Below are 17,379 nucleotides of genomic sequence, written 5' to 3'. Positions count from 1 at the left end.
CATCATTTTTGTGATTTCATTTGTCACATGATATCATAAAGATCATTCATTCTGATAGCGTACAATAGTAACCTTCTCGACAATATACTAGTATATCGCAAATAAAAGCACAAGCTACGTCTGTTGAATGTTCTGATAGGAAGTTCAGTATAAAAATGATGTTACGTATGCACAAGGCACTTGAAAGTTCACCATATCGTTGAGCCTTACTCTGAAGACAAGAAAAGAAAAGAAAGAATAGAAACGAAAAAATCTTCAGGAAATGACAACGGCGTCAAGGCATGGTACATTAAGAATACTTTCCAAGTTTTATGGGCCGAGGTTAAGATTCATTGTGTCCTCTCACATCTATGATTTAATATGTGGCCTCCCTGTGTCAGTGGCTTTATGCAGGTAGCATAGATTGGCACAGATCTGGGGTGAAATTGCAGACAGACTGTCAAGGCCTACAGGCACTGGAGTCTCCTTTCAGTAGAACGTGGGGTCCAGAGGCCATTTCACACTCAAAGAAGAACTTGTTCGTAACCATGTATCTGCAATGTGTCTCAACACACATATGTTTCTTATGAATAAACTCAGTGTTCAGATACTGGAATTCAGTCTCCTTGCCAGCTGCTACATGCAACAACATTCCATACAGCAACTCTATAATCTGTCAATCAAACATAAAACTCTCCACTTTTACAACTTAAATGCACTTGGTCGAACCTATGTCATGCACATACATGTACACCATGGTTAAGCAACTAGGAGGTCAATCTATACCTGTATGTTCCACTTCCTCATCGTTTTCAGTGGTGATATAGTTAGATTGCACATGTGCAAACCTTTATTATGGAAACACCTCCAGACCACGATTAGCTGGGTAAGATTTAATGACAAGTATAATGGGAGAAATGTGATTCAAGTTTGCTTTTGAGATCTTCCTTACAGGTTCAATGCATACTAACAATATATGCATGATTTGTAAGAAAAATGTTTCTATTACACGTTTACAAAAGAGTCATCTGTAGCCGTGAGAGCCCTTACTTGTGAGACATAGGCCTACATATATGAATATCTGACAGCCAGGGGCCAGATTTACATATACCCGTGGCAGTCAGCCTGATATGCAATTTTGAGTTCAGGACGGCAAACCAGCAAATGTCTCTAAATGGAAGCTGCAGTGTCTGCTGTCATGGTGAAGGCAGAATTATACACAAATGGGCACATGTGGTTAAAATTTTACATGTCATACAAAATGAGAAATTACTGTACACAGCACATTCTCCTTCAGGGAACCTAATTTTTAGAAGAAAAAAAAAGCAAAAAAAAAGAAAAGAAAAGAAAGAGATCACCTTGTGTAATACATCACAAGTTATTGCATTAATTTATTTAGACTTATAAAAGTATAAAAATGAAAAGATTTCTCATCTGAAGAATTCTGGACCGTACAGGAAGTAAATGAAGACTGTTCTTGGGCAAGAAAGTACAAAGAAATTGCTAAATCACCCCCTGAATTTAGGCCACAAAATGTTTCAAGCATGTGACAATGCACACCAAGAAAACATCCCTAACCATATTACAATACAAGTACATATACATAGAATAGTACATTTCCAGCTTTAAGAAAAGACTACCAAAAAACAAAAATTCTGAAATGTCAACTTCTACGATAAAGCACAAACAAAACATAAATTTCCACCAAAGCATCTGTACACACATGTACCATGTCCTCTCTCTTCAGTAATCCCATCCCAAAACGCCCATGACAGCCTGTCTGTGTCTTGCCGATAGTGATGAAACCTAAATCTTGTCTGGGTTAATAACGAGATTGGGCAGGCCCCGAGACTGATGAATCACATGACCAGGAAGTAGGCATGGTAGGTAATTTACCTTGAACGGTGTTTGCTGATGCAGGACCTCCATATAACGCTGGTTGGAATCAAGCAACACATGTTAATGCACTACCTGAGGTTTGTCCCAAGCTAAAAGGGTAAATTATCTAAGACCTCATTTCTACGATGACATGGGATGGGCAATCTTGAAGAAAGAAAAGAAAGGAAAAAATAAAAGATGGATGATCATTTGAACCAACCCCTGTTATTAGGTGTTAATCCTGATTTCATCTTAACAAACTACAAAAGCTATTGACAAAATTTAAGATGCAACTAATCTTAAACATTGCATTTATCTAACTTGAGTAGAGAGATTCACGTTTCAAAACGTGTTTCAAATGGCATTTACGAACTTAGTTTGAAACGCGATTCTTGGGATGCCGCGTTTATCTAAACATCATATAATTGCGATTTGAATGTTGTCACTGCGGAGCGGCTTTGTGCTATTCAACCCTGGAGGCAGAGGTCAACTGAAGCATGCCCCTTTTTGTAATGGATGCTGTTTTTTTTTTTTTTTAATGGACATCATATGTATACTGGAAGTTGACCTGAGCAGCTTGGAGATATGAATATGTTTCAAAATGTCACTGCGTTTATCTACTCGCAGAAAAGCGATCAAAGTCTCAAACGTATTTCAAACTGCCCTTTGAATGGCGTTTCAAATCAGCATTTCTAAACAGTTTGAAAACACGGTTGCATTTATTATCACCTGAAAATTCCTAAAACACATTTAGAATCGTGATTCTGCCTCACAATTTTTTTTTTTTTTTGATAAGCAAACTCGCCATTACAGCCTAGAACTAATAGAAGCTCCGTGGTCTGGCATTTCAGACATGTCTACATACATGAAGACTACAGTTCTTTTTGCTCGACAACAGATAATGTAATCATGTCTGTAATACGTTTAAAGCACTACACTGTGTCAACTTTGTGTCTCGAGACAAGTACACGCCTACACTGCACACGAGGGACCTGACCTCAACTGAATGCCCTTTTTGCAATGTATGGATGATGCAACAGAAACTTTATTGGAAACAAAAAAAAATTGATTGTAAAAATCAACAGTTTAATCCTGGTACGCACAAGAGCGTCATTGGCACTTTAACAACAAAAACATACATTAGAAAGAACTCAATAATCTCAACACTGATAACAAAAAAAAAAAATGAAATTGAGAGAGCTGTCTTCAAGTGCTTTCCATGCAAAAAGCATCATGAAATTAAAAGCACTAATTTCTGAAATATCATATTACAACCTAACCACTTTGTGCTGTCCTTTACTCCTTATTTCCACGACAATTCAAAAAATATGAGGGTATAAGAATACTGGAGTTTAATATGGCCAAACCTTTCTGAAATGAGAGCACTGCTTGACTTTGCCATGAAGATTTGATATTGAAATGAAACACAATCTTACTGTAAGAAAAAAAATACCCCCCAAAAGTATTAAAAACATAAAACCCAGCAACTTAGATTGAAAACCAGAAAGCATATACATCATTAGTTCAGGAGAAGAAGGTCATTCGTCATGCACATCAGACGAGTTCAGATTTTATTGCCCTTAAACACATATGCATGCATCAGCCTTCAGCGACCACGCCTTGCACTATAAGCAGCGGAGGCAACATTAACTCACGTCTAATCCATCTATCTTTTTTTTTTTATTTCTTTCTGGTTTTGTTTTTGCCCGGACACCAGGTTTCGTGCTTGCATTGCTACTGAACACGAGCACCCAGAAATCTGAACTCCGATTCTTATCAAAGAAAATACTGCTGAAAAAATTGTGGCTTCCTGTTCCCCTGGCTTATTGATGGGTATGTGATTTCCTCCTGTGGGTTATTTTCGGGTACGGACGTTTTCTTGTTTTTCTGGCGATGGAAAAACGGACAGGATTTGACAAATCTCTCGCTGAGACCCAGTTGGGGGTACGGAACATCTTATCAAAGTACACGGACAGGGCACTGAATCCAATGAAACACACTGAATAAGTTTTGCATCAATTACAATGCTGACCACAGAACTATGTTATAGGCCTACCTCAAGAACAAGACTGAAACTTGGTTAACTCTTGCAATTGTTTGTTAATGCCTGGGGAATTGGAGTTCAAGTTTTAACAGGTCAATATGTGATTGTGAATAAAAAAGTAATAACAATATGTGACAGTCCCCTCAGAGAGTGTGGACAATAAATATTTGAATGTCTTGTGCAAGAAGGGGGAATTTCATTCCAATAATACACAGCTCTGTATCTCGTGAACAAAATACAAAACTTGTACATCAAGTCAATAATCTGCAGTCTCCCTTGCAGTAGGTACACATTGTAACGCCTTACATGGTGTACTACCCTTCAGCAAAAAATGCCATATGAATGCTATCCCTACTATGCTGGTTTATACCTCTGCCTCCCATCCACCCTCCCCCCCCCCCAAAAAAAAAAAAAACAGCAACAACAACAAACAAACAAACAAACAAACAAACAAACAAACAAACAAAAACAAAACAAAAACAAAACAAAACAATGACAGCTAAGAAAAAAAATAAACAAATCATCATTAAAATTTCATATTGAAACAGCACTGATTATCTGCCATTAATTTGTTTTGCGTCAACTTACAAGTTGAGCAATAGTAATTTTATTACCTCCTGTGTTCCTACACTATGTAGCATTAAAAAGAACAGATGTATGTTAATTTTGGAGCTTTATAGAAAATGTAAAAGAATATCACTAGGCCTACACTTAGTCCTCAGAGTTCACTGTACTATAAGTCATGCAAGGATTGACTTCAGAGTGCAAGAACAGTATCACTGCTGGGAGGGGGGGGGGGGGGGAGAAGCTTATTCTGATACAGTCTTTCCTACTACAATATCCTGTAATAGAAATTTTCTGATTTACATTTTGGCTCCTGATATACAAGAAAGAACAAAGAAAAAAAAACAGTACATTCATTCTCAGCAGAGCATGACTTCAACATGTGCAAATCACTGATTAGATGCATTATGCTGGCCAGGGTATGAACCCCTGTGGTGGCTGGGTGAATGCTCCAGTATCACCAGACCAGGAATGGAAGTGCAATGTATCTTTGGCCATGAGACGATGTACATTCCTCGCTGATGAGGTGAGACAGGATTCAAGGCCAAAAAATGTCATTTAAACTGGGCTGCTACTGGGGCATGGTGCCGCCACGCAACAGCTTTCAAGCTTTCGCTGCTCTTTCAGGAGTATCTGACTGAACATCTGAATTGGAACATCCAATGAAATGAGTATGGATTAGAGATGTAATGACTAAAATGAGAGTACCATTGGTTATCACTATAAAAAAAGGGATGCAACAGCAACACAGAAGAGCAGCTGTTCCATACTTGATGTGTGTGATATTCACAGAGAGAAATATAAAAGTAAAGGATACCGTGGGGGCAATATTGCAGTGCAGGAAAAATATCGAGTGGCATAATCTACATACATGTTCAGAAATATCACATAGAGTTCTAGTAACATTCTCTTCATGATTGCCAAAGCTGTCAAATGTAAAATATCACTTTGGGATTTGTTGCTCAGAGCTCTTAGGTTACATCATATGTGGATATCACTCTGGTAGACACAGAGTGATGTGACTTGGACCCATTTCCGATCACGGAACCCAATCCAAAATGTGAAACAGGAAAAATCAACAACAGCCCCTTGTCAGGAAAGCTAGAAAGTACTCTAGCCCACTGTTTTGTTCCAAAGTTAGGAGGATATGCCTGCCCCATTTGAAAGAATTCAGGAAAAATGCAGCTTGTCTTGACACCATCAAACTAATTTCACAAAGCAGGGACATTCCTTTGTAAACTAAACTATTAGAATCAGCGCTGGTTCCAATTCAGGACCATCGGAGCAGAGAGGTTACGTCAGGGCCGGCTTCCACGTCACAAAGGAGACTTAGTCAGCCACTGTCTGTATGGATGGCTGTGAAAGACCTCTCCAAAATAAATTACTATCTTCCATCAACAACAGAAATACATCCAGCGATGTGAAAAAATAAACAAACATGTACAGATTCCTATTCTTTGTTCTCATGCACTATCCTTGATTTACCAACTGCACTTCTGTGCAGTCAAGTTGCTGATTTTATCTCCCCAAAAGGAGAGCCATCGTATAGAATACTTTATAACTGAATGAATATCAGCTAACAATATCTGCATGAACAGGTATAATTGAACAAATAGCAGTAGAAGGTAGCCCCTACTGCGTATGCGAGATCACTGTAAAGTTTTGAAGCATGGTGGCCGCACAACTCACAGCTCAGGTATTTCAAATGGTTCATGTCCAATACCAATTGCTGCATTGCAGCGACAGTCACCAACAATTATCGGCAGTCGTATGCACATGTATCCAAACCAAAACGCACAACTACATGCTTTTTGCTGGAAACGTCCAGTCTTGTAACAGATGTTGTTAGGATTACCCTGACAAAACCTGCTGCTCTTAACATACTGCAGTGAAAAAAATATCCTACACATCATCAGAGCACTGTCTGGAAAAAAGACTATTTTAGACGTAGTATAGTTTTTATGCCCCTACTTACTACCTACTTACTTTTCAGACATGTACTTTCCTAGACTACCTCATGGTGCCTCTTTCACATGATCCATTATTAACAGCTTGCTACGCTCATCTTACACAAGACTCTCCAGAATTGAACACTTTGTCAGTACAATCATATGATTCTGATACCGACCTCCTGGTAGCAATGATGAAATTTCAGGAAAAAGAGGTTGAAGTTGTTTGATCATCAACCAATAAACTGATTTTTCATCAGAATTTGAAGCACATAATGTATCAATCACAGAGTTGTGAGGCAAAGACAGCTTTACCTTTTCTACTTTAGCTACAACGAATATCACTATACATTCTAAAAGCGTGTGAAACTTGAAAAGCATCTGTTCTTTTTCTTTAATTCAACCTTTTAAAGGGGAAGTCCGGACAATTCTTATGATTTCACATCATGCAGAACCAAAATCGACAGCTCCATGCTTAGATTTGGGGGAATTTATTGTGGTCCTTGAGCAAAGAAACCAATACTCTGAAAACCCCCCAAATTTCACTGATCAAGGATGATGACATAGGAGGCTCACATATTTCAGAAATGTTGCAATGTATTTCCATTACAATACCACTTGTTTTAACATGTTCACCCATGTAAAATGTATACATGCCCTCTTCTTCTGTTCTGCTTCCTTGAGCCCCCACTTATGGTGAAACTGCCATGTCGTCATCCTTAATATTCATTGTGATTTGTTATAAATTTTGAAAAATTCTTATTCCCCATCCCAAACACTACAAATTTTGAAACTTTGTATGCAGTATAACCAATTTAAAGTTGTTCATATACATGTAAATATATACATGTAAAAGTCTGAAAGTCGTTAAGAAGTCTCCTTTAACCCCTTGTGCATCAGGGCCTTTGACAGTGTGTACAATGTTACGGGGTTTTCTGTGCCATCTGACAATCAAAAGCATGCAAAGGATAAAGGTGAGTGGACTAACGTCAGGGAGATTCCTCCCTCAGCTCCTTCCACTCCCGTAGTCTCATCACACATCTCATCCTTCATCCAGACACCCACTCACCTTGGTAACGGGAGGAGGAGCTGACACCTTCCAGTTGTTCTCCCTCATGGTCTGGATGTCGGCAAACTTGGAGTTGATGTCATCCACCTGGATCATCACCATGTCCCAGAATCCCGCCAGGTCCGAGGCCAGGGTGCTCTTGCCCGCCCCCGCCGATGGCGTCTAATCGGTGGAAGAAGGTGGGGAAAATACAGATCATCAGTTCATCCTTTAATAGCACATTGCCAGAGATATTCTATGGACTGCATGCTGTCTATATTATATAAAAATGTGAATGAAAGATCTTCCACCTCTAATACAATACCATCTCTTCTCAGTAAAGCAATTCCTTCCTCACCAACAGCAACAAAATTATCAACATATACCTTGTTTTTAAACTCTTTCGTTCCTGCTAAGATTATAATCAGGTTTAGAATTCATTCATCGTGAAAATATCTGCCCCCGTCAGTCACAGCAGCCTGTATCATGAACCATCTAATCATGAAGATTTTAGGGGATGTGAACATCTAAGCGCTTTATACATGTTTAAACACCCTATAACAATGCAAGTTACATAGTACATGGGACTAATCTATTCAAGAGAAAATACAATGAGAGTTTTAAACTGTGTGTGAGCTCCCTTCAGTGTGATTACAAAAGCTAATACATAGCTCAAGGACAAGCCCAACAGTGTATTAATGTTCATAGGCATTGCTGAATTTTAAGTAATGTACAGTGTGCATGCAACATATGTTTCTGTCATTTCATTAACAGTCACTGCCTACAATAATTTGATGTTACCATAACGCGATTAAAATGAATTGTATCAGACTTCTTCTTTACGTCAACATAATATGTTGGTTTAAGTTATCAATATACATTCACTATCTTCCTATCCTCATCACAAGTTGCTGATTATGATGTTTCCTCTCCTAGCAACAACTTCCTGGAGATGGATAAAGTCTTTATGTGTCTGGTCCAACCACAAACAAATACTCGGGACCGGAAGCGGCTGTCTTCAATGCGGAAGTGCAGAATGAAAACACACGAGTCCCACTGTCCATTTCAACTTGCGTACACTTACAAAACACTATGTTCATACAAGGAAGAATGACTATATAGTAGACACTCTGGAATACATGTATACACATAAATGCCACAGTTGGGGGAGAGCACAAGAGCAGCTGCATGAAATATATTTCTTAAAAGATTGCGCCAAAAAGATAATACCTCTTTAAAGCAGACTTGCATAATTATGTTTTTTATTCTTGGAAATTAATTTCATGCTTTAAAATATTTTGATACACAATCCAGGACATCTCAAACTTCACTTGCATTTTTGACGTTTTCAATGTGTTTCAAAACTTGGTATTTTACATTTATACACTACACATACAGTACATGTACCTACAGCAATGCCAAACATATTGTTGGCATTTTAATACATGGGTGAAGCATACAAGGATCAAATCAATTTTTTTTTTTTCTTGCATCATGAATAACACATAATATGCTCCTCTGGCACGGCTTAAAAGGCTGAATATAATCACACAATGTCATGATGATGTCATAATGGATATTGTAGGCAGTCACATGTGTACAGTATGATTAATGCATCCTGCTATTAACTATACAATTTGGACACTGAAGTGAAGAGACATGCTACTTCTCACTGAACCAAAATGTAGCGTGTGCCTAAGAATTCTTGCCATTTATTATTTTAAACCACTTTCGACTACGAACTAGCTGATAAATTTGATGTAAGTGTAAGCATCAATCCTAGCAAATGGTCTTACCAAAATCAAACCTCTTTGCTCCATCAGCAGTTCAGTTACACAGGCAGGTATACAATCATTGAATGTTATGTCTGATTAAACAGAAATGGGGGAGGGGTAACAAAAGCAAGGTTTCCCACCCTAACAAGCACATTACTTACAATGTTTTGTTCACATAGCCCTCGGAACTGCTTAAACTTCTTGCTGGTCAGAAGGTTGGCTTTGCCCAGGGCTGCCCGGCAGATTCCACTGACTGCATAATGTCAAGATCAAAACATGAAATCATATTAGGTGTGGAAGTAGCATGATATTACTGCAAAAAAGGGGGCAGCACTTGTTTTTCATGTTCTTTCAATTGACAATAGGCCAGTAATAAACTGCCTATTGCCTATTGCTCACAAATTGAGCATAATGCAACTAAACATAGTTGCATTAAAAACAAATGGGCAGTCAGAAGAACAAGCATTCATACAAACCCTCCTTTCAGACTGTCCAGGTAGAAACAAAATATAAAATTATACACAGTTATGTTACAGAAACATAAGAAAATATAATAGATGTATTACATAATAAAAATATTTGCACACTGCAAAGTGCAACATACACTGCTTCACTTAGACATAACACACGCACACACACACACACACATACACACACAGATGAGCGGTGCAAACTTATTAATACAGGATGCATGCAGGTGAACCTCATATACACATGTATGTTCACATGCATCATATTAATGACCCTTTAAAAGGGATGGTATAGTTTTGATTGAGAAGGGGATTCATGTATTAACTTCTTGCAAGGAAATAGGAAGAAATATTACATAGCATGCAATTATAAGAGAATTAAAATTTCATTTGATGAAGATTGGTTTTGAAATAGCCGAGATAACCAAAAACAAAGTAAAACAAAGTGGTCCTAATAAAGGGTGGGTCTCACCCTTTATTAGGACTTTGTTTTTGGATACTTCAGTCATTTTAAAACCAATTTTCATCAAATAAACTTTTATTTCCTCTTTGAATTGCATGTTATTTAATATTTCATATCATGAGTAGTTCCCAATTATCTCACAAAGAGTTAAAACCTGAATCTTAATCTCAACTAGAACTATACCCATCCCCATAATAGGAAATGCCTCAAATTTTCCCAGCTGACAAACGGATCTCAGAGCAAAGAACAAAACATCCCCAGATGTAGATATTATTGCTACCTCCTTACATTACAACGCTGTACACCCTACATGGTACACTGCACAAGACCATGGAGCGTCTGTCCCCCACTTCTCTTCCTGTTTCTTAATGCATCAAGAATCATGGCAACTGCTCCACTAATGAAGGCAATTAGAAACCAATTTCACCTTCAAACCAACATGTGCTAGCCACTGATAGCAGTGGACACATTCCCTGTATATTAAGTCATGTATACTTTCATGGGTCAGCATACCGTAGCTTGGATGGGGTGAATTTTTAGTACAGTAGGACTCATTGTTGTACTGCTTGATGAGATGTGTTTCATAAACACACATCTTATCCCCATTTTTCTGTAAAGATTCAGTGAATTCAGCATCCCTTTTGCCTACCAATCAATGTATCAATCTTCATTTTTTTTCTCTCTCGCTCTATCTTAAAACATATCCCCCCCCCCACACACACACCCACCACATACATGTTGTACATGTATCATAAAAGTATGTCATCGCACTTGAATGTTGCTATGTCTACAAAAATCTGGGCCTACTGGGGTACCATTTCATGGGGCACTTGGGTTCACTTGGGTATGGTTTGAATAAACCATTCCTTATTAATGAAGTCATACAGATGTTTACCTATTACAACATGAACACTCTGGTTAATTGGTCTTAAAATTTCTAACTAACCATATCAAATTATTTAAACACAGAAAACTGTGATAAATCAAAGCCATATCAAAAAGACATTTATCCCTAGGGACCTGTATTTTGCGGCATTGAATAATTCAGTAGCAGACAAGCAATTGCTGCATTTCGTCAGTCTGTCTGTCTGATTTCATTCGACTCTTTGTTTTCACATGTAGGCCTATACACTACGTTCAGTCAATTCATCAAAAAACAAAACAAAACAAAACACATCCCTCCCTTTCCCATTCTGGCCCATGCTCTCATGGTTGTGTATTAGTGTTAGATCATGAGTCTCAGCCATCACACTACACACCAATGATACAAACCAGTAGCCTAAATTCACTTCTTTTTAAAGCATACTGTGAACGGTACACGGCTACAATATAAACACTACCATTACACTTCACATTAAAAACCATCTCATTATAGTATAGAGTCAAAATTTACGAGAATCTTTAGGAGTAGACTCCTACAGTTTAATCATATACAAATGTCATTCATCTCTACAGTACTTTTAAAGAAAAAATCTATATATTGTGTAGCAATGCAGAAGATCAGAGGTAACAAGAATATAGGTACTGTATGTTTGCACATTTTACTGCACAAGTTCCTACTGCCTGGCTACATTCATGATAAAAAGGTACACAGCCTGTGTGATAAAAGGATCGGATGCCAAATACCCCCCCCCCCCACCCCCCCACCCCCCTGCCTATATATCATCTACAACAACATGTGGTGTCTGCCATTTCCAGCCATAATACGATCAATCATGGCCGATGGAAATGCAGGCATTTTGAATTGCATTGGATATTGTTTTTCAAAGCACAGTTGAGTCAAATAATAGCAGCAATATGATATGTCTTGTCTGCTTGCATTCCGGGTTAATGGAGCATTGGTACAAGGGGTAGGAGATGCGATCGACCTGCCATTTCAGGCCAGAATATATACTCAGAGACAACACATAAATCTTGTCAGAGAGATAGGATTTGCAATCTTTCCTTGATTGATGGTACTATTATTAATGAGAGGGCATTATAATCCGTTGAGAAAATATTTCCTTTACCATATGTCATGCCATGCAGAGCAAAGAAATGATTCATACTGATGAATAACAGGTTACTAGAGGAAAGCTAGACACTACCATCCTACTGCTTGTATGTCTGGTTATCCCATTATAGGTAACATGCCATAAAGACTATACCCATACATTTAACAGAAACCACAACAGGGACAGTGGCAAATTGGCAACACATCAGTAAAAATTTCAGCTAAGCCAGACAAATGCTACTTAGACAATGCGAAAGTTAGGATACCATCTAATCGCACATCCCACAGGCAAATCCAATTACCGTTCTCGATCATATCACCATGCCCTTTGATGTTAGTTCTACACCTCAAGGATGTTTAAGTACACATAAGTTAACACATTCAAATTCTTGGATCACATGTAGTGAATTTGCTTCATTTCCTCTTGGATGGTGCGTAAAAACAAAATGATTTGCACACTAACACTTCAGGAAAATAAGATAGAAGAGTAGAATTTCACAATATATTATGAATATTTTTGAAATGGCCAAAATTTGTTTAACAAATTATTCTTATTTTTTTTTATGGTTCCATGCGAGGACATGTAAGACCGCACAGTAACGTTAGAAGTGTCAGAACTTTCTTTTTAGCTGTTCAATTCATTCACACATTTGTGTATATTTTACTTTGTTTCTACATTTTATAGCTCAATAAACCTTTTTTTATTTTTTATTTTTTTTAATCTGGGGCAGAGTCTGTATTAATAAATGCATGTTGTCAATTTTCAATATCAAAATGATGCATTCACTCAAAAGAAACCTTTCATTGTGTCTCTGACATTACTATCATCCATTGTTACATGAATGATGGCACAGATCTTTGAAATGGCCTTGAATTATAGCTTTGAATCCAAAGTAATAATACACCATTATCAGCAGTGAAAAGCTCCCATGATTTACTGTACTTCCTTTCCATACATAATATCAACATCAATTCATATGACCTTGCTGAATGGCAAGGGGTAGGAAAAAAAATCATTGCTACAGCAAGGCATGTGCATCTCTGCTTCCTACATCAAGTGCCTGATTGGATTTGCACACAGGACCAGGCATTGCCGCTGATGTGAATCATGGCCCGACGGCTGGCTGCGAGTGGGGGACACCACGTGGCAGCCATACGATTGATGCCTTTAAAATCCACTGCCAGGATGGAGTAGATTAAAGCCTGTGATTTGCTCGTTCACTACAGTCACAGCAAACGCATGATGTCAATAACACCCTTCACTGGTGCCATGTACACATACAATGACTGCCAAGAAGGGCTGGTTCTTTCATATCCTATAGGTGCACTGATACACACGTGTCTAGGAGAACTGAGAAAATGTAGGGGCACAGGTACACACATTAAAACAGAAAGAGATGGCAAGAAATAAAAGCCTACATAGGAAAAGACAGGAGGGGAAAAAAGGCTCTAAGCAAACAAAGAATGTTATCTCCTTTCAAAAAGATGCCACTGTTCAAGTGCATCCATGTTCTGTTGATTGCACTGCCCTAAAACTGAGGTCAAGGGGCAATAATAGCACTTACAGTTGTAATTACATCAATGTGTTAATACAATGCACATTCTGTATCCCTGAAATTATGTGTGCTTCCCCTGTAATCAAGCTCACTTTATGGAAGTTATTTTAGAGCTTGGGATACAAGGAATTACAGTAGAGTACCCCCATAGAAGTATACAAACTTTGATTATACCAAACACAAAGGAATATGTTGTTGCCAAGAAGTACAGTTAACCTTGATACTGTAATCAGTGATAAGCCCCCCCCCCCCCCCCCTGTCAATCAGGGGTAGCAAATTCATGATCCTTGCAGTCATATCAAATAGTTTTTTCCCACGTTAAAACAAGAGAGAGGAGGGAGCTAGTATACACAGACAATACAATCTCACACTATCTTATCTGGCAAAGTGCAAACTCAGTGAGAGGGGAAGTGATGATGGTTTTCATACTGACCTTCCTCCGGCATGTCGCCCTCTAGGTCCCGCTCGACCAATCGGCACAGGGCTTCTATCCTGGACTGCTCCTCATTGACCACTCGCAGGAAATAGTGGCCATCCTTCTCCCCCATATCTTCCCCGTTTGAGATACCGGCCTTCTCCTTCTCCTTAGCCTTGTCCCTCAACTCATCACTCTTATCCAGGATGTTATTGTCCACATTCTTGAGACTCTGCATGGTCTCGCTGTTGAGCTTGTTGATCTCCTTGGGGTCGGTCAGTCCAAGGAACTCGCTGTATCCTTCCCGACTCTTGAGCTCACTTTCACTGGAGGGCGCCTTGGGCCGGCCACCGAGTAGTTCATCCTCATCGATGAACAGGTGGATCTTACCGTTGTCCGTTTCATCCAAGCCATTGCCTGCGGAGGAGTTGATGTTTGTGACCACACTATCAATTTTGTTCTCCTTGGCTGGCGATATCCTGTGGTTGGTATCCGCGTTTTGGTAAACAGGTTTCACTGGTAGACTGTTGGGTGCATTTGGTTTGCTGCTTGGTAAGGGGACAATCTCCTGCAAGACAGATGGTTTGTCAAGCAGGTTTTCCTCTGGAGTTCTGTTTTGTTCACTGCTGATTACATTATCCCCCTGAGCATTTCCCGATTTCCCCCACGTCCATTCACCTCGGCTTTGGCCGAAGCACGCGATTCAGCATCAGAACTAGAAGACTTTGTTTTAGGCACTTGTGGGCTAGGGTCTGGTTTGCTATGCAGCGAGGTTGGGGATGTGGGCTTGCTTACCTGGTTTTCATCCAGCTTAGATTTGACTTTTTGCACAGATGCTCCTTTGCCAAATAGCATGCTTTTTCGCTGGGTTACAGTCACTGATTGCTGCATGATTTTAGGAGCGTAATTGGGATCCAAACTGCGCCTGTTGTTGGCCTTTTCTGAAACATTCCCCAAGGGAGGTCTTTTGGTCACAACGGTCACGCGCTCCTCCCAAGCTTGCCTCTGCCGCTGCACAAAGCCACCAAAGCTCTGTCGGTTCTTGGTGCGCTCCACACTTCTGCTGCGCACCTGCGTAGAGGAGACAGTTCCGCATTTGGCAGATGGACTCAAGTCGGCAACGGGCCGCATCATTTCGTTGGAGCGTACCCTGCGTATTGGTCCCACACTCCTCGCTCTCGCTCTCCTCATGGGCTCCACAGATGTGCCGCTGGAAGAACCGTTGAGTTGCGTGTCAACACCGGCCTCGGTTCCCGACCCGGTTCTACTCACGGCAGACCTGGCCCGTCCCTGGATCTTGTCGGCGCTACTAATTGTGTGGGACTGATAGCGGGGCACACCACCCTGCATGGTGAATAATCGTGTTCTATCTCTTGAGTCCGTGCTACTGGCACTGCTGCTCCGTGAGCTCTTAAAATGAACAGATTTGGAAGGTGACTGTGAAGGGGAGCTCTCTTCAGAGCTTGAAGGTGTGGAATTTCCAATTTCTCTGTCGGCATTCTTTCGTGTTATCGTTGGAGTTGATATTTTCTTCTCTAGCGTGATCTCAAGGCAGAGCCTCCCCTTTCCAGAGGAGGGTCTCGCTTCCCCATTAACATCAACCGTCTTTTTCACTTCACTGCCATTTACCCTGATATCCGAATCGAGCTTCCTACCGCTCATGACTTGAGTCTGTGTCTTGGACGTGATCGCTGTTGTCGTTGCTGTACTGCTCTTGCTACATTTCGGCGGCAGCATTTTCCCTAGTGGAGGCTTCGCAGGAATGGCAGGCTTCTCCTTGGGTGAGATGCGTCTCACCACTTCGCCAATGCCTGCTCTGGACTGGCTGTACGGAGAGTTCCCGACGTCATTCGAGTGTCTGGTCTTGGGCTTCACTGACGCCACACCGTTCATGACAGAGTTGCTGTTTGTGGGCGACTCCATGGTTCTCCTTCTGGATTCTGAGTTGACTCGTCGGGGCGGCTGTGCCATGGCTCTCTTTCCAACAAGCTCCTCCTCACACCGGCTGCTCAACCACCTCTCGCAGCTCTATCTGTAGTCAACTCTGAGTTGTATTCCTTTCCAAAGGTACAGTCATTATTGCAGGCGTGCAACCTGTATGGCAAAGGAAGAAAAACATACAATAGATATTGAGTCAGCCCAATTATCCATATTTATCACAATATTCCGCATCATTTGTATTTCAACTGAGGAGTTTCTGACTTTGGACAAATTTAGTTTCACATTTAAGTCAAAAGTTCATATGGAACACATTAAATGTAATGTGTGCGCAAAATACAATTCTGCCGGTCTGAATGATTTAAAAATAGTATCAACATTGTACAGGTCTGGCAGATATGACATCAATTTGATGACAACATGCCCACTAAATCTGATCCATGAAATGTTAAAGCATTTCTCTCAGTAAATAGTTAAATGCATAATAAGAGTACCTTCCTGTCTTCTTTGCAACATAGATTGTATGATATCAACATCCACAATGAACTCGCAAGATATCTTCAGCCTGAATTCTCTTTTAATGGAAGGTACACTGTATCTCTCAGGCAAGCTGATTCTTAGACCTGGCAAAATTCCTCAAAACACTTTGGGGAGCGAGAAAACAACACGAGCTTCAAGGATGAAGGCGAAAAACATCACGAGCTGAACTCATCTCTATTAAACCACAGTATTATGCCTACAGCCAAGAGAAGAATTCTCATCCCCGCAACCGGAAGGTTGCTGTCAATGGCACCCTAATCAATACGGTAAACAGCTGAACGAATTCAAATGCGCACCTCTGAAGCAACTCGGTAGAAAACAACTGCAGCCCACGGGGAGGGGGGAGGGAGGGGGCAGGGGAGGCAAGTGATAAACTCTCCTGCCTGTTGCTGAGATGCTACCGTCTTGCCAAGAAACAAGCAGCAGGGAACATTCCACAGATATTCCACATGTATGTGTCTTCTGCAAGGCACACACGACGACTCCCTCACAAACAACGGGGCAAGCGCAAGATGCCGGTTCCGTCACAGGAAGGTGCCATTAATCCTCAAAACTTGTTGTTCCACTCAGCTTCACACTACAGTGGAAGCTCCCGTGTAATGTAATGAGATACACCTTGCTAGAGACAAGCGTTACCAATGGAAAGTGTTGCTGAATGCAATGTGGGCACTCAGCCATGAATACTCACTGCACTGCATGGGACGTTTATTATTGATTTTAGCAGCCTTTTAAACGCTGACAACCGTGAGAAGAAAGCCACTGGTATG

The 17,379-nt window shown here is 40.2% G+C and overlaps 1 pseudogene; it reads right to left on the bottom strand.

The window, feature by feature from the left end:
• Nucleotides 1–17,379, bottom strand: part of LOC139740638 (uncharacterized) — a 59,122-nt pseudogene that overhangs the window by 12,479 nt on the left and 29,264 nt on the right.

Source organism: Diadema antillarum, unplaced genomic scaffold (genome assembly GCF_040938485.1).
Source record: "Diadema antillarum isolate AM-2024a unplaced genomic scaffold, OU_Dant_1.0 seq00000871_RagTag, whole genome shotgun sequence".
Taxonomy (NCBI): domain Eukaryota; kingdom Metazoa; phylum Echinodermata; class Echinoidea; order Diadematoida; family Diadematidae; genus Diadema; species Diadema antillarum.
The sequence above is the reverse complement of the archived record's forward strand: the minus strand, read 5'-3'. Positions and strand labels throughout refer to the sequence as shown.